Below are 18,984 nucleotides of genomic sequence, written 5' to 3'. Positions count from 1 at the left end.
ACAGCTATTGCTATTATCTTTATCAGTGTTGTATTTGGGCAAAATATTTTCCACCCCTAACTGTCAAGAGCTTGCAGCTTAAAACAGGAAACAGAAAGTTTTATTCTCATTCGAGAGAAACAGAGATGCACAAATTAAGTGTGTTTCCTTTGGTCACAATGGAAATTTGTAGCTAAATCAGGATCCAATTTGCAAGTCGGTGCTTTAAGCATAGGCTTTTTCAGATGTTCTCTCTAGACATTAAAGATTTAGTGGGAATTTTCATGAGACAGTGGATTTGTGCCAATATCCATGGCTAGAACTTTTCCCTTCCTCTCGGGTTATGCGGATAACTGTTTGCTGGTAGTTTGCTGGCCTGCCAGACACCCCAGAGGTGACCATATAGAGTAAAGCTGCACAGATTGTAAATTATACAGATCCTTTCATCCTATGGAAGAGCAATCAAAATCTTATCTTACACAGTTTTTCCAGCCATTTATTTGAATGGATGGTGCAGCAGAAGAAAACTCAGTACTTGCTGCAGGGTGCCATGGGTTTGGAAAAGTCCCAGGGACAAAGGATGCCCATTCAGAGAAGGATGAATCAAATTTTGAAACCGGGTCAATGGACTGGGGCATAAATCTTCCCTGTTCTGCACAGCAGCTTCCTTTCATTGTCACTCTGCACAGAGACCAAGGGGGAAATCTGGCATAATGTAGTAATTGTACATTTAACTGCTGTTAGCACATTAACACCAGGCAATTCTTTTCCTCTTGGTTACTCTTTCTTCGCACCATCACTTTCTCTCTATCTCCACTGTTTCTCAATTTCTTTTCCTCAATGTTTCATACCCTGGTGCTACTCTTCCTTTGCAAATTAGTGGTTTTCATGATTAGTACCAAGCCCCATTCCATTCGCTGAAATGATCACTGACTAAATAAAATCATTGGTACCAATGTGCCAATATAGCTCTTTCACTTCCACAGACTAAGCAAGGATGGTGGTGCTCAGACTTCTGTTTCAGGCTCTTGTTATATCAGTAGTGCAGGTGGCTAAATACCACATACTCGCTTTGCAGGGAAGGCTGCCTTTTTCTTTGAATGCCTAGGTCTGAGAGGCCATAAAAACATAATACACCACTGGATCTAGGTCAGAAACTTCAGGTGGAATCACCTATGCTCACCATTTTATGCAAGTTCTTACTAGAAGAATTAAATTTTGAATAGCATTTCCTGTGCACCTAATGCACCTAATCCATCACAGGTTTTCTGTCCCAGCTTCCACAGTAGTCAAAGTTTAGATATTCAGCTTAATCTGTTTCTAGCATCCAAGAATCAATGTCAAGAAGTGACACCAGTGGCTTCCTGGGCTGCATCAGGCACTGCCCAGCTGTGGGCTCCCCAATACAAGACAGAAGTGGACATACTGGAGTGAATCCAACGATGAGCTGTGAAGATGATTAAGGGACTGGAACATCTCTCATATGGGAAGGGGTTGAGAGAGCTGGGACTGTTCAGCCTGGAGAAGAGAAGGCTGAAGGACATCTTGATAGTGTGTATAAACACCTGCTGGTGGGGAGTAAAGGGGTCCAGATTCTTTTCAGTGGTGCCCAGTGACAGGACAAGAGGCAATAGGCACAATCTGAAATACAGTAAATTCTGTTTGAACATAACAAAAAAACCTTTTTTTACTGTGAGAATGTCTGAGTACTGGAATGGGCTGCCCAGAAGAGTTTTGGTGTCTCCACCCTTGGAGATATTCAAAACCCAACTGAACGTGGTCCTGGGCAACCAACCTGCTATAGGTGACCCTGCTTCGAACAGGAAAGTTTGACTAGACAGACTCCAGAGGTCCTTTCTAACCTTAGCCACCCTTTGATCCTCTGTTTCTGTGAAACAACATGTTTCAGTGTAGGGAAAAATAAAATTTCATTTAATTGTCTCCCCTGGGAACCACTGTACATTACCATATCATACAGGAGTAAAGGGGAAATAAAGGCTCCCAAGTTTTGAACACCATAGGAAATTAATACCATGGGAACAGTGGCCTGAAGGGCACATCCAGAGCAACTCAGTTCAGTCCCCTGCTTTTGCAAGTCATCATAACAGATAATCCCTATTCTAAACTTTATTTTAAATTAGATCCAGGCATACTTGGGAAGACCAGATATTTCCAAACTCAAAAAGGGAACCCAGCGGGGATACTTGCATAGAGAGATACACCACACTCCCCACACTCCAGAATATCCCTGAAGGAAGGTGACCTGCTGATTACAGTTGATTGGAATGTGGGGGAAAAGTGAAAGTCATGTCAGTGGTTGAGACTTTGTATTTTGTGTAAAATAAAGGAAGCTGGAGAGCTGAGAAAAGGAGGTCTAGGTGCAATACTCTTCTCAGGGTGAGTGGGACTAGTTTTCAGGCTAGAGGGAAGAAACATGTAGTGTCGTTTTACTGGTAAATACTATGTGGACATCCAATATAAATATAAGCAACATCCTTTAGGTCCATTAAAAAAAAAAAAAAAACAAACCCAAGCCACAACCAAGACACAAAACAACAGAAAAAACAAAACAAAACAAAACACTACCAAACTCAGACAAACAAAAAGTCCCACCAAACCCCCAAAAAAACTTGGTTTTGTAGTTACAAAAAGAGCAGGAAGGAATAAAGAGTGTTTACCAGCTGTTAATAACACAATGTTGCAATTTAGGCTTCTTTTACAAAATAGTGCCCAGTATCTACTATCTCATGATAAATAGAAGCTGTATCGCATGACACTTGTGAACAATGGGTAAATGGATATTAGAAAAATCTCATTTATCTTCTGCTTTATTTCTTGATAGAGGCCCTTGTCACCATGGCTATTATGTGACTAGCCCTAGAAAGGCCACCTCATTAGTTTTCTTTATCAAGATAGCAAGGTCTCCTTTAAAGGGACAGCACTCAGATTTTAGATTCAAATAGAAAACAGACTTCGTTGTGTGAATGTGTTTCTACCTCTGTTTTCACTGCTTAAATATGTAGGCTATTTCCATAGCTGTCAAACAGATTAAATTAATACTCTTGTGATGAGGAAGGTGTCCCTGAAACAGAAATATAAAAATGGACTTTTATGAGCAGATTGCTTGGTTTTGCCTTATGCATTTCTTTAATGCATGTGGCATTTCTTTAACAAAAAACCACACACCAAAGTGAAAAAAAAAAAAAAAGAAAGCAACTTTCTGTAAATTCTGCAAATCTATTTTCCCCTTTGTCTCTTCCACTCACAGATATATCTTCCTCTTGTCTGACAACCACTTTGAAAAATTTCCTCTATTGCCACCAAAGCAACCATGTGAATGTCAACAAATCAGTAATGATTTAGAATATGTCAAAGGAAATTCAACATTTTTGTCTCTTTTCAAAAATCTTAATGACAGGTAGATAAAGTTGGACACCACCACCTCTATCGGCTTTCTCTGAGTTTTGATGGGTATTCTTCATAGAACGAAAGAGCTTGTTTCATTTCTGCAGCAGGTAAGGCAGAGGAAGAGTAGCTTCAAAATCTGATAGTGCCAAATAAATGTATCAGCCTGTTCTAACTTCCTGCATAATTAAGAATGTTTTGGACTTGGTGATCTAGAAGGTCAATTATTACAAAACAATATTGGCTTTTTCTTTGTTCTGAATTATGGTATAATAGTAATTAACTCTCAGAATGCACTGCTAGCTTTAAATAGGTGATTAAAAGTACCCTCTCAATTGATAACTCACTAGGGAAGAGCCTTAGAGGTAAGAGGACACTGAATGGATCTGACAATACTATTAGCTTACTGTATAAATCACAGGCTCTTATTTCACTGCATTTAAAATTAAGATAAAATATTAAAATGCAAAACCAAAATTGCATTAATACAACATTAAGGTTAGGAATTTTAAGACACAAGATCAGGAAAAGAAAAAGCTAAGGCTCTTTTAGTAATAATACATGTTATATGTTTTCAATGAGTAAACTGAGTGATAAATGTTGTATCTGAATGCATTGAAAATTTCCTAAAAATAACGAGTCAACTACATTTGCTAGGAATAGATTACCTTAGGAGTTGGAAATTACTATTTGTCTTGTTTCAAATATGAAAGAATAGAAAGAACAATGTGTTATCTCCATGGAGTTGTTGCATGCTCTACTGCAAACCTTCTAGAACTACTTTCCCCATGCGTCACGTCCACTAAAGAAACCGCAGTCACATTCCAGAAGCTGACTATGAAAGTGCCATCAAGAAAGTTTAGGAACAGCTTGAACTTCAAAGGCTTTTCAAGTGCAGTGTTAGAGTTAACAGATGAAGAAAAGATGCAGGAAAGAAGGTAAAATATATCACTGTGGTGGATGGTGGATGGATAGTCATTGACACTATGAGTCTGTCCTGCTTCAAATGAAACATCCCTTGGGCAAGGTAGCTGCAGATTCATTGATTAAACCACCAGTGCAGAGTTCCTCTGTTGAGTTGCTGATGTCTGAAGTGAACTTGTTCTCCTTTAAGGCCAGATTTGTTACTCCTCTCCTATTGGTGATTTTCTTTTTGGAATTTCCTCAGTGCCCAGGAAATAAAGGAGACTGAGATAGGAATGGAAAAAGATGACTCCCTAGCACTTCCCCTCTCAGTTTATTCCTACCTTTCTAATCATGCAAATGTTTTCTCTAGGAGCTTCTTTTATTTTAGGGTCCTTGAAAGTCACATTCCTATTCCACCGAAGTGCTATCATTCCAGAATAAGTTTTGTGCCTGAAAATATTGTCACATCACTAATACACATCACATTGGTTACTACATTGTATAGGTCAGCATGTCATTAGTAATGGATGCATATGAGCTAAAGAAACTAAAGAAGCACTGAACTTACAGTCATTATTTCTTCCTAATGGAAATGGCCTGTCAGGGCTCTGAACACTAGCACTCCAGCCAAAGCCACAGCAGCAGAAAGAGATGAGAGCTAGCGCAAGCCTGTAGGAGCTTAGTCTAAATAGGCAAAGCAAAGTGGGGAGAAAAGCTGGGGAAATGGAATATAGATGTAGAAAGACAGAGGGAATAGCCTAAAAAACACAGAGCGCAGCTAGATGATGACAAAGCTGGGAAAAGAATTAGCTCCATAAACTCCCAGTTCAGGGCATAATCTAGCAGGTTTGGTGGGTGTCCATACTGGGAACGTATCCATTTTGTTAGTCTTTCACAAGCTAGTCTAGAAAGAAAAGAAGAAAAAAAACCTGGGTATAAAAGACACTTGTTTGAAATAATAATGTTCTTGGAGGGGGGGAGGATATTTTAAATGTCATTGCTACCCACTATTGCATACATTGATGAACCCCCTGGTCGGGACGACCACCACACAGAGAGAGTCCAGCCAGTATAAATACCATAGGCATTTGTTACGTAACAAACCTTTACCTATTTACCTTGCAGAACATGAGATCGATCTGCTCTGAACTTTGGTCTTTTCACAGTCATAAATATTATTGTTTCCCATTCATAGTAACTGCAGAAATAGCAGGGATACTGCTGATGGGAAGATGGTGACCTTCCTTATTACACCATCTGTGCACTCTTGAGAACCCTATAATTGAAACATTACATGTTGACTCACCTTTTTCTTATGATGTATTGTAACTTCTCAAGGCTAGAGTTTTCAATCATGGTTTTTCAGAGTTATATCTGAGAGACAGATTTTAAATCTATTCCACTCTAAGAGAAGCTGGTCCTCCTCAAGAAACTCTCTTTTCTAGTTATTTTATTTCATTAAAACAAATGTTCTAAACAATTCCTTTTACTTTTACAGTCCAGCCTATTCTTGAATAATGTTTTACTATAAGGTGTGCTATTAACCAGGGAGGATTCAAAAGTATACATGGGCCATTCAGGACTCCAGCGTGTCAACACCACACAACCTATTTCCCCCTCAAAGACCCCTATACCTTTCTTACACCAGATATAGGGATAAAAATATCCTCCCACTACTACTGTATCTTGCAGGTGTTATCCCCTCTGTTCCACTTGTCTCCTGCAAAACCTGTCATGTAGGTGCTACCTTCAGCTCCTCTCTGCTTTTATGTCCCAAAACAAGGAACCAAGAATGTGTGTAAAATGTGCTTATCTGCCAGTGGACATACTACACTTGTAGAGGCAGCCTGTGTCATTTGTCTTCCTGGGAGACAGTTCCTGATGGGAAGCAGTCAGATCATCTGCATATCATCCTCCAGGACATTCACCTGATGATTTATTATCCGTGGTACATTAGCCCAATATGGAGAGCAAATATGTTTCCAGCTTGACTAATATGTTTGCCTAAGTATCTTTTGAGGTTTGGCCCTTGTTCTGTCAGATGTTCGAAGGATGCCGATATCCAGAAGATATTTCTCCCAATGAACTCTATGAATGTTGCTCATCTACCAGGGCTGGCTGTAGCCTCACCCACACAGCTGAGGGATGAAAGAGCACAAGGTATGGCTCATTATCTATGACAGCTTTCCACCCCCATGGCGAAATCAGCTCTCTTTCCTGGCTGAAAGCTCAGTGATTCATGCATTTTAGCCCGTTGTCCCTATGACACCAGCCAAAACATGGGAGGGACTTTTAAGGACAACTGTTTCCCTAGCTGTGGAAATTGTATTCCCTCTAAACTGATACATAAAATAATCCTAATGATAACCAAGCAATGCTTTGGAGCTTCTTATCACCCTGGCTATATTTTTTTTCATATTTCACCATTTTATGCTAGCCAATTGCTAGCTAAAAACCCTGCTGAAAAGCATGTCACCTGCTGTAGCAATAGCTGAGGAGAATATGTTACAAGAAGTTATAGAGGAAGATACTTACAAGTGAGAAAACACATCTGAAATATTCTCAGATTTTGGAAAGCTTGCTCACCAGATAACCAGAGATCTAATTACAAAAGAAAATGGAATCATTGATACTTGACTGTCTGGAAGCACTGAGGTTTCTAGGCAGATACTATGTCCTGTCCACCCTTACGCACAATCCCCCCATTGCACCTAGTAGTACCTTCTGGATATTTTAGGGTTCAGTGTTGTGGGAGGTTTCCAGAGACTTTCCAAAGGCTTTTCAAGAGGACACTAGTTTATATAAAGTCCTGTGGAAGAACTGAACCCAATTCTTGGCTCTGACAATTGCCTGACAGGTAAAGGGCACAAAGGCAAGTTCTACTTCCTCAAATATAGCTTGAGTTTTCCACAGTGAGTTAGATGCCTGAATAAAGTCAAGGATTCTGATTTAGATCTCCTTATGACAGATGGGATACTGTTAAGGATCTCAAACACTATGAAATTTACTAAGGTAGTAGTAAGGAATTATTATTGGGAACAGTTTTGAGTGAAAATATTTAATTCCCTTAATTCTTTGGAAAAAAAAATCTCTTACCTTTGAGAAAGGGCATGTTATTTCTCACCTAAAATTCCTGGCATCATTTCCAACTTCTTTCCTCTTAATAGAAAGATGTTCCAGAACACTGCTTCCACATTTTGCATATTTTAAATAATGAATGTCTTCTGAAAGAATGTATGAAAATTATGCTTGGCTTTGGTTACTAGCGAAGTTAACATAAGCTACTTAGATTACTGTTATAAAAATGTTATTCAAATGTTTTTACCAATGTAAGTCTATATTGAGAGCTTGATCATGAATGGCTTTTGTTCTTCAAGTTCTTCTTGACCTGCATAATCCTTTGGTTTAAATTCTTGGGGGAAAATAAAAGCGCATTAAAGAAATCATGCTCTGTATACAAATAATTTTTCATTATTCACATAACGAAGGAGTAGTCTTCCTATTATGCATTGCTTTCTTCTTTCACTGAAATATTTCTTCACATCCAAAAAAAATATATAGCTTTGAATCACAAAGGTCTAAAGTTTGACAATGTGTTAAAATACTTTCACTGTAGTAATTTAAAATAGGCTGTAGAAATTGCTACTTTTTCTGTCAACCAGAATACTACAAAAGATTTGCAAAGGGAAAAATATACACCCTGTCTTTTTTGCTGGCCTATGTACAATTTCCTAACAGCTTTCTACATTAAAAAAAAAAAAGAAAGAAAGAAGTAAAAAAAAAGAACAAACAACAGAGTAAAACTAAGGGAAGTTTCAGAAGGTATCAGAGAAATCCATGTTGTACTGAAGAGACAAAGAATTTCAACTTCTGAAGAATACTTCTACCAAAGTAGCAAAACTAGACTGAGGAAAGGGAAGGACATTCAGCATGTTCATACTGCCATGAAAATGCACCCTGTCGTGCTGTGGCTTCTTTCCTCCTCTGGACTTCAACCCACATAGTGGTGTTGGTGAATGCACTGTTGTTACTGGTGAAGTTAATGGTTTTGGTATTACTAGTTAATCGGTAGAGATTCCCATTTTCAGGTGTCCTGGTATTCATTCTCATAGATGATTATCCTCAGGAGTATTATAATTTTTTGCAGTCATCAGCTGATGGCAGTTATGGAAGAAAAATATTACATACGATGGGGATGAAGTGGATTGAGCAAGGTCACTGAAGTGATTTGGGGGTTACTTTACCTGTTCAATCCCCATCTTGCACCCAAAACATTCATCTGCATGGTGTGTTCTTCCCTTGAAAACCTAAGTCACAGATATTACAGTACATCTTTTCCTTTTCTGTGGGAGTGTGGTAGCATACTGCCACCCTCTGCTGGAATATACATGGACCAAGCAAGTTCTCCACCTCCCAATGCCTATTTAGAAAGAAAAGTATGAGTTGCACTATATTTTCTTGTCCAATATAGCAAAAAAATAAGGAATGTGGAAGGTTCATTTGACATCATACTTTAAAAAAACAGGGAAATGAGAGGTTTTGAATGTTTTTGTAATTAATTTTATTACAAGGCAAATGTGCACTAAGTACATAAAATGCTGTTCCTACAAGTCTTCCCAAGGAAGTAATGGCAAGGAGAATTTTGATGGAGTTTGGTCGGGGAGCTTTGGTGTTACTGGTTGCAGACTTGTAGACCTCTGGGGATTCCTTGGTTGCCTCAAACTTTACAAGCATGCTGAAAGGACTTAGACAAGCTTCCACTTAAGGACTTTTTGCAGTACTTCTAAACTCTGCTAGTGAACAGCTGAAAGCAGATTGACACACAAGTCCAGCTACTGTTGCTTCTTTATATGAACCAACGTCTACTTGGTATTACTCGGGTTATAAGCCAGAACTTCCTGATTTGTTACAGCGAAATCAATGTATTTTGAGTTAAAAAAGCAAATAAAGGGTGTGATGAGATGGTCAGGCATAAATTATTTAAACAAGATCAAAAGATCAACAACTTTGCCTGTATGATTGTTCTAAAGAGGTACAATAGGGCCCATGTTTTTGAATGTGAGTGATGAAACCTGGCACCTTCCTTTCTGCTTGTCCAGTTTGGGGCTTTAAAAGCAGGTAAATGATGCTCAGTCCTCTCTGAGTATCAGACTTCTCCAAAATATTTAAACCCAATACCAACAGGCTGAAAACCACTAATCACCTCTGAAAGCTTAGGTTTATTTTTCCATCACCACTAATGCACAGGATGAGTTCAGTTTCTAAAAAAAATAAAAAAAAAAAAAATTGAGCTACTGAGATCAAATTCTGACCATATGGGAGTTACAAGAAGGTCTCAGCACAGGAATATTCCATCATGTTAATTGATTACTGCAATATGTTGCACACAAAGAGAAGGAAGGAAAAAGAATGTTACGAAGATGTTTCAGCAGGTCCCGTCTTTGAGTAATGCAGATCACTGAGAATTTATTGCCCAAGAATTTACTGCTTTTATTCACATTTGGCTCTGATTTAAGGATCTGATCCAGATTCTTGAAACAAATGGTAGACAAAACCTTGACTGTACTTGAGCTAGGTTCTTTACAAAATGAAGTTAACTATTAAAAACTATACACAGCTTATCCAGGACAATCAGATCTTTGCAGCTAGCAGTCCAGAGCTGTTGCACAACACTGACTTAAATGATAGTTTGACAAGCTTTATGATAGTTTCATGATCATACTCTATGTATGATCACCTAAGATTTTTTCACTGATAATATCTGATAACTTGGATTTATATTAGGTAAGCAAGAACAGAAGGCATTATTTTGGGTAATCACCTACTCATAAAGTGTTGTTCACATTTATTTCTTATCCATGCTGCATTCATTATTTCTGTACAAAAATGCCTTCATTCTCTGTGTTAGAACCTCAGCTATATGTAACAAAAAAAAAAAAAATGGAGGCAGCTATAGTGTAAGCACAAGAAAAACCATGATAGTTTGGGAGGGAAAGTGTAGCATAAGGGAAAAGTTGGGTTAACATTAAAGCTCAGTGTTTCATCATCTTCACTAATAATTTGGAATTTAAAATCAATTCAAATTGCTAACACATGAGAGCTTTCAATAAAATCATGGTGACTGGACTTGTGAGCCATCTCTGCCATATATGCAGCTTAACTGCATTACCGTGGTCAAAGCACTGAATTAAAGGGAGTCAGGAGGAGGACAAGGGAGGAGAGACAAGAGCTCCTAAAACCTCTATAAATCCAACCTCCCTCCTTCCTACTGTCATTAGATTTCTATTCTGCCACTGAATAGTCTCAGGTAGGGCTTTAGCATTTGACAAATGAGGGCAATTTGAGGATTTTGTACTTGTGGATACATTGTAGGACTTCCTGTGTGACTTAAAAGCATTTTTCTTGTAAATCAAATATTACCTTGGAAAATAACAATACTGGCAAATGAAACCAGTGAGGTGCCACTCAAGACTACAGTCCTGCTTTAATCATGTTGCTCTTTGAGAATTTAAAGCTTTTAATCATGCCAGGCTGCCTTGTTTTGGGTTAAAATTCATGGGAATTTACTGATATTATTTTGGCCACGGGAGATCTCACTTACTAATATAACAGGGACTTTAGTGAAGTCATGGCAAGTTTTTGCATTATTATTTTTTGAATGCATTGCAATGACTGCAAAGTTCAAACCTACATAAGTTCATGTGACCAAGTTAATGAAAAATAGGCTTAATTTCCAATGATTTTGCCTCTTTTCCTCTGTATTTTGTCTGCAGGCTATGCATTAGCAACTGGTTCAGTCTAAAACCAGCACATTTTGATTACTTCATATCTTCATAGCAATAGCCTGTGTTGACTTTTGCATTAGTGCTATAACTTTAAATTAAAAAATATGTAAATGTTTTTGCATCTTATGTATAGTTTTACATCTATGCTGGTTTTAGCATGCAGTCAAGGCCAGTGTGGTCTTATGACTGGCTACAGGCCAACAATTAACTGTGTCACTCAATAAAGAAATTCTTTATCTTTCAGATGAATTACCAAATAAGCACCTACAAGATACCAGCCCAAATTATAAAACCAAAGCCATTAGAAGATAGTGTTGGGGTTTTTTTCCTCCTAGGTTTAAGGAGAAACCTAAGGGCTGGCAGCAAGTATCAAGGGTAATTTCTATTTCCTTCCCCTACTCTGCATGTATGCATCTACACAGCACTGAGAAGGTCTAGAAACCAATAGGGGCAGATAATGTATATAGCATACCATTATAAATACATAACCAAACAAAATTAGAAAATGGTACCAACCAGTTGTTATTGCAAATAAACACTGGAAAGATATTTTTTAGCTTTATGAGCATGTAAGTCTGATTTTACAGAAGGCGCTACATGAAGGTCTAAGCCTTTTGAATGTTCCTTCAGCAGTAATATTCCTTCTGTTGACAAATCTTTTAAATACCTTATGCAAGCATCACTTCATGCAAATCAGATTTTCAGAGGTGCCATATGAGAACACATGCATTAGATCTAAATCCACCAGAATGCCAGGGATAAACACATGTTGCTGAATCATGGGAAGATCAGAAAAAATTTTAAAAAGCAGTCTTTCTAGAATGTAGATTAATTTCTTCATAACCCCATTTTCCAGACAGATTTATTTCTGAGTATCAAGTTTTGAGTTCATCTTAGTTTGTGTTTCTGAACCCAACTGTCAGCCAGGTATTTGAAAAGCCATCTATTTCTCAGACATTTAAACTAACCTATTCATGGATATGCATGGCTTGTAAACCTACTTCCATATACCAATCTTAATGAGATTTTGCTCTTCAGCCTTCTAGTTATGGGCAAAACAATCTGGTTTTGTGACTCCAGAGTGTATGCTTTGAATGTGAAATAGACTTGCACGTTTCTGTCTCTCACTTTTGTATCTGGGTGACAATTTATGTTATGCACAGAGAAACACAGTTCTAAATCAGTAATAAAAACACTTTAATCTTACTTAATTTTCTGGATTTCACCTATGCTCAGTGGTGTGTAAGCACAGAAAATTTACTGAAGTGTCAGTCTAGAAAACAGAGGTCTCAAAAAAACCCTATATAATTGTTAATAGCAATTGTGTCCAAAATATACCTCATTTAATATGGAATAAAGGATGTATAAGCCATTCCCAGTGCAAGCACAATGCCAAACAGCTCAATAGATTTTGTATTTCTCTCAAGAAGTTGAAATTGTTAATTAACCAAATTCAGTTAGTGAAGTATAAAGGACTGTAGCACCACAATTCTAGCCATTTAACCTTTAACAGCTATGAATTATTAGCATTATGAAGTTGCTTGTGTATAGATTGAGAACTTGTCTTCAGTCTCCCTAGGTGCTTGCTATGGACATGCTTACGTGACTGCCAGTGCCTGAGCAACTGCACTCAGCTGACATACTTCTTGCCAGTTGATCCACGTTATCTAACCTTCTGCAAGCTCCACTCTTATCCCAATTGTAAAACATGGCAAATAGTCTTAAATCACCATCGGGATAGTATAATACATTTAATTTGCATTTACAAGAGGAGACAAATGCACTTAGACTCAAAAAAGCAGAAGTTTATCAAGGCACCTTCATTTACAGTGTGCAACAGCACATGAGCACTGGGTCAGATGACTTCCAGAGGTCCCTTCCACCCTAACTTTTTTCCTGGGATTCTATTACTAATGTAATTTAGTGACTAAATTGCACCAAAGATTTGCAAACACTGAACTCTGATAGCCAAGGAATGTAACCAGAACATCTCAGTTGGAGGAATCATCACTATGCTGACATTACGCTGCATCTTACCTGAAGGAACTCTTATTTGAAAGGAAAGGGATTTCAATTACTAATGAATAAGGTGCCGACACAAAAGGGTTATATTGAAATATCTGCAGCCCAGACCAGCCAACCAGTTATGTCTCTGAAGTGCATGTAGCCTTTAGTGCTGGCAAAGAATCTCTTAAAGCTTAGCTGGACCAAGAATAAGTTGTTAAGGAGACGTGAGAATGGGAGTAGTACCAAACTCACTGGTGAGGTAGAGGCTACAGGGAGATAGGTTATAGCCCCAAGCTTTATAGGTTGAAAGCTCCTGATTTGTTATTGGACAATACATATTTTATAATAACATGGAGCTTGTCCTTCATAGTCTACTGGTCTCATCCACTTCTGAGCAAAAGCCTGACACTATCTGTCTGAATTATGAAGGCTGATCCAAAACAAGTAATGTTCCCATCAATACAGAATGGGAAACCCAAAACAGACAAACTGGAAAGGCAGATGACTCAAAGGACTTATTGCTGGACCTGTAACACTTCCTTATCTCACATTCACTGAGAATTACACATGCTTTACAAAGTTAAGCGAAATGGTTTTATTATTGATTTGAAAGATTCAAGAACTTCAGAGTCACGTGCAGAATGATACCACTGTAAGTCACAAAATCAATTCATTCTTTTAAAAGAAAAATCTCCATTTAGGAACAGAAAAACAGCTTTTTGAATGTACTAGGCAGGCAGTTCAATTTGTAGTAGAGCTGTTGTTCACGGAAATTTCAAAGCACCATATTTTCCATAATTTAAATATTTTAAAAAAAGAAATAAAAATTTTAGATAATGTAAATTATGCTGTCATCTGATGTATGATGTGAGCCTGCCAAATACTTGGACTGCACCAAAGGAATAATTTCACAGTTATGTGCATTTTTATTTAGCTCGGCTTCATTTTCACAACTCCATTGTGCTGGTATTGAAGAGCCCATTTGACAGTCCCGTTCTGTGTGGGCAAGCAGTGAAGAGGATGGATCTTGCTTTAGGTGACAGGACACAGCAGGCAGAGAAGAAGCAAATGGGAAGGTCAGAAGTGACCAACGTAAAGTGAAGAGCCAATATGATAGGAAAAAGGACATTTTTGGTTCACGGCTTGCTTAAGTAATAAAGGAGGAAACAACGCAAAGGCATCACACTGGAAGTAGCTTACGATCTCATTCCTTAGTAGCCTATGTGGGATGAGTAGGAATTGCCATTCCTAACACAGACTTATCTTCTACCTAAATACCTACTGTGATGGGTGGGTGTACTGTACACAAGTGGTCTCTGGACCAAACAAGAATGCAGCTTGAGCAGTAAGGATAGAAAATGAAACGCTGGTAGAAATTTTTTTAGGGTTTTTATTAATTAATTAAAAGGATTGAGTTGTTACAAGTTTATGATCCTAGATACAAATAAAACTATTAAAATCAAAGGGAATAAATTGCGTGAGAATTTTAATGTACACATACTTGATTTCATTTTTTTGAGCCTTTCAAGCCACAGCAATGCATACCCAGACACAAAATAACCCCAAAACCACCAGTCTAGAAAACATTATACTCCAATAATTTTGAGGTTAAGATTACCTATTCAGTAATAAAATCCTTTTCAGGCTGGATCACTTTAACACAAACAGCAAAACTCCAAACATTTGTTAAGATCGGTCATGGTTTATCTTATCTGTTTCTTGGGGCTTCCTATCATGAACACTTACCTGAAGATTTTCACAGACTGCATATTTGAGTAGTATTATGCTCTCCCAAGTGTCTTGAATCAGAGATCTAGAGCTTGTGACTGCGGCAGCCTGACAGACTCCTCATCACTGTCAACCTTCTTTCTCATATGACATAAAGCTGGAGGGTGGGTGCAACACCACTTTGTATTTAGCTTAACAAAAGGAAACAATCTGTTTAAAATATTCTGTACTGACTGGACAACAGTGATTTTCTTTGTTGCTCCAGCCCAAATACTATTCATTCCCTACATTCTGGACGTAATAATCCTCCTAAGTAGCCATTGGCTCAGGTTTAATCACAACTTCATTTTTCAGGTGGGATAATATCATTTTCCATGCAGCTTGGGTGGGCGAGTCCTGCTTAGTGCCTGGTTTATAGCTATGGTCCTCAGTGGCTACACACACACTAGTGACTGAAAGAAATAAAATTTAGTCTGGTCATTTTATAATGCCATTTAGAGTCTCATGGTATTGGTAGCATGTTAAACTTTTGCTTTCTGAATTTAGAGTAGACACTTTGAATGAGTATTAAGAAACTGCCTAATGTTTTTATCTTGTTCATGTATAAGACTGAATTTGAGCATGCAAATAGACCTTTTGAAGTTACAGAGAATTTGCATGGGATATTATACATACGCTTTAGCAATGTGCTTCATGTAACTGTTGATGATTTTTGTCCTGACCATTTTAATGTCCATTCTAGTATCTGTCATGCATGAAATTCCTCTTACTGACACACTTATATGGATAATCTGGCGTTTAACTCCTATCTTTACTGAGTCAGGTTCCTTTTGCTTTCATCTTTACTCTAAGCCAATACAGTGTTCGGTGATTACCTTTATCAATCTCCCTGCACTAAGTTCGAGTATAGTCACTAAATAAACTGCACTATAAACAACCTGTTTGGTACGTAGATAAGAACTGGATCCTCTTAATCCCAAATTGTTATTACTTCAGGCCCCATATGTGTAATTTAAGGATCAAAGCCTGAATTGCTATCATAAATGCAATTCAATAACAAGGAAAACCTGAAAGATTTTCAGATAAATAAAATCAGAAGAAATCAATGTAAACCCCTAACCATTTCTCTCACATCATTTAATGTATTTAATTTCATTCTGCTTTTTCTTTGTCAGGTCAACAAATAGAAAGAACTCAAGGTGTTAATCAGCTGAACAGGTAAGAGTCAAGTTTTCCCTAGGACTTCAGAATTTCATACTAATTCTATTTTTCTACTCTATAATATAAGGTTATAACGAATTTATAAGATTATAATTTAGTTATCAGATCTTGTTTCCAATTCCTATAATCTTATTTACACTAATTTTTCACATTCTTTTCTGTGCTTTATTTTCTTTTAGGGAACTTTCATAAATCCTTTCAGTTATTTATCATATGATTAATAGTTTTTTCTCCTTATTTTAGTTAAAAATATCTTAGGATTATCAATAAAATATTAGTTAATTGGTAATAAGGGGGGAAATGTCTACAGTTTGATGTGAATTGAAATATTGGAAAGCACTTCAATATATGGGATAGATCAGCTGTGTAAACATCCAAAGTATATTGCCCAGAGTTTTAAACATAAATTCTGCATTCTCTCTCCTTCACTTATATATACGCAGATGCATGCAACAAGATAATGCATGCAACTTCAGTATATTCTACCTGAGATCATTCAAACTTTATCAATAGAATTTAATCAATAACTGAAAAGTAATCGTGGGCTCCCAACCTGTAGTTAAATTATACTTCTTCTTTCTATAATAAAGGTTTAATTACTGTTTACAAGGGCTGAAAACCTAGAAGAAAAATGACAGCTAATGTAAATATTTACTTGAACATCATAGAGTAAATACATGTATCTTTCCTTCTTTCCTTAGATATTCAGTTCTTTTCAAAAGAATAGCAAGGAGTAGGTAAGTTGCAATGATAAATCACTCTTTCCAGTTTCATATTCTATTTATAGCCTTTTCATTCCTTAGTGGTTTTAATTTTTGGGGAATTTATAAGTTTTCACACTCCCATGCATTTTTTAAGAAATAATTTATTACAATTCATATTTCTTTCTTTTCAAACTTATAATCCAATTATTTTCCCAGTAAACAAGAATTCCTCCTTTTTATATGAAATGAACTACCAGCAAAAGTGGTTTCTGATTAGACAAGCTAATTTTGAAAGGACAGGTAGAATCAAGCAATGAAATAGACAAAAATAATAGAGCATACCTTGTTAGAAAACAAATGGAACAGACTTTGGAGACAATTAACACAGGAGATACATAATGCTGAGATATGTTATACAAGCTTTGTCTTATTTATTTACTGCTATAAATCACAGTCAATTTCCTTAAATAATGTACTGTGAACACCTAGCTAACATCACATTTTTTTAAACAAATGCCACTGTAATTCTGTGTATTCTTTCTTACTTTGCACAGAAAGACCAGCACCCTTTGGAGGAGGGTGTGTGTATACATATGTATGTGTGTATGGATTGATGGATGGATGGATGGATGGATGGATAGACATAGAATAGATAGATAGATAGATAGATAGATAGATAGATAGATAGATAGATAGATAGGTAGATAGGTAGATAGGTAGATAAGTAGATAGGTAGATAGGTAGATAGATTGATCAATCCAATCAGGGAAAGTGTTCTAAAAACATTCAGGATGAATCCAATGGATATACAGGATTTCTTTTGCATTGGATTTCCAAATGACTAAATTGCAGACTGCAGGACATTTCTTGCTGGGCTTTATTCTGTTTTAAGCGGCACTTTTCATTGGGCTGTTGGGAAAATTGTCAGTCAGGTGGTCTGAGGGATATTTTTCCCTATATTGCCTGTTCACTGAATGTAGTGAGGTTCTGTTTCTAAGAAGGAGCATAAACAAGGAAATTTTTTGAGTGGAAAACTGGCTTGGTAGGCTTTTGAGGAAAAAAAAAAAAAAAAAAAGCCTGTTACTCTTATCCTTTTATGTTCTGGAAATGAGCATATGTTTACATAGTTGGAAAGAAAGAATCAAGCTAGTATTTAAAAGATCCCTGGCCCATTGTGATGACTTGCCACCTCCAATGGAAACAATCTTGCAAGGCCAAACTTTGTCAAACTCCAGAAGTTAAGGGTAAACAATACCAGTTTTAGGACTTTTAAAATGTGTACAGAATAATCAAAGTGAAATCCCAAGTTCTTTAGTACAGATGTATGATCCTGACTGTGTCTGTTGAGCTTTTTATTCAGCAGTTAAGCAATTGGCAATTTAGTTCAGAAAGCTAACATGCAGTTGCATATCCCTGTTCTGTGTAGCTGATGGGGTTTTTTTGTTTATCTGAAGCTAGAGAAATTTTATATAAGACCTGTTTGTCTCACCTGTAAGAAATAGAAATGCATTCTCTTTCCTTAGCAGTAATACTTCCTCGGCAATTTTCAAGACTGCTTTCAAACAGTAGAGAAACATTATGTGCAACTATTAAGACATCAGAGTTTGACATAATTCTCTAACTGTATATTGTATGATTGCATTTTACATCAAACAGTAAAATTTACTGCTGTGAGAGATTCAGTTATAACAGTATTTCTTCATCAACTGCCTTCAACTAGAAGGTTGCTGAAGCAAGCAGTTGATACACAGTGGTTTAAAAAGGAACTGGACAATGTTATAGGGAGTCGAGATGCATTTCCTCAGCAACCCGCAGCTATGAAGGGTGTAGGAAATGCTTCATTTTCTCTGGGGACATGAGAATCTGAGTGGTGAACTTTCTCATGTGATTTTGAGAAAAAATGACACCAAGGAGTCAATGCAAGACTTCAACAGCAGACTCAGGCACCATGAATGGTTAAGGATACTGTCCTCCAAATCTACCTATGGACCCAATCCAATGTTCACTGTCAAATTGCTCCATCTTCCTCTTTCTGTGGCTTTACCCCATTAGCAGGAATTGTGCTGCTTCCTATTTGTCTTGTGATCTCTGAATGTCTCGGTGTCACATGGAAAAACAACACTATAAAAAACTTCCAACAATTTCACAGGGAGAATTTGGTCCTCTTGGCACCTTTACCTCCTTGAAACCAGGAAAAATAGAAACAGAGTCCTCCTTCATAAAGCTAGTCTTGGATTTGGGTAGCCAGA

The 18,984-nt window shown here is 37.2% G+C and overlaps 1 long non-coding RNA gene across 1 annotated transcript in view; it reads left to right on the top strand.

The window, feature by feature from the left end:
- LOC101924797 (uncharacterized) overlaps positions 1 to 18,984 on the top strand; it is a 168,189-nt gene that overhangs the window by 88,750 nt on the left and 60,455 nt on the right. The window contains exon 2 of the long non-coding RNA XR_240991.2: positions 16,733 to 16,768. This is a non-coding gene — a long non-coding RNA (uncharacterized LOC101924797). The remainder of the gene's footprint in view (positions 1 to 16,732; positions 16,769 to 18,984) is intronic.

This window comes from Falco peregrinus, chromosome 6 (genome assembly GCF_023634155.1).
Source record: "Falco peregrinus isolate bFalPer1 chromosome 6, bFalPer1.pri, whole genome shotgun sequence".
NCBI classification, from domain to species: Eukaryota; Metazoa; Chordata; class Aves; order Falconiformes; family Falconidae; genus Falco; species Falco peregrinus.
This window is presented reverse-complemented; position numbering and strand designations above follow the sequence as displayed.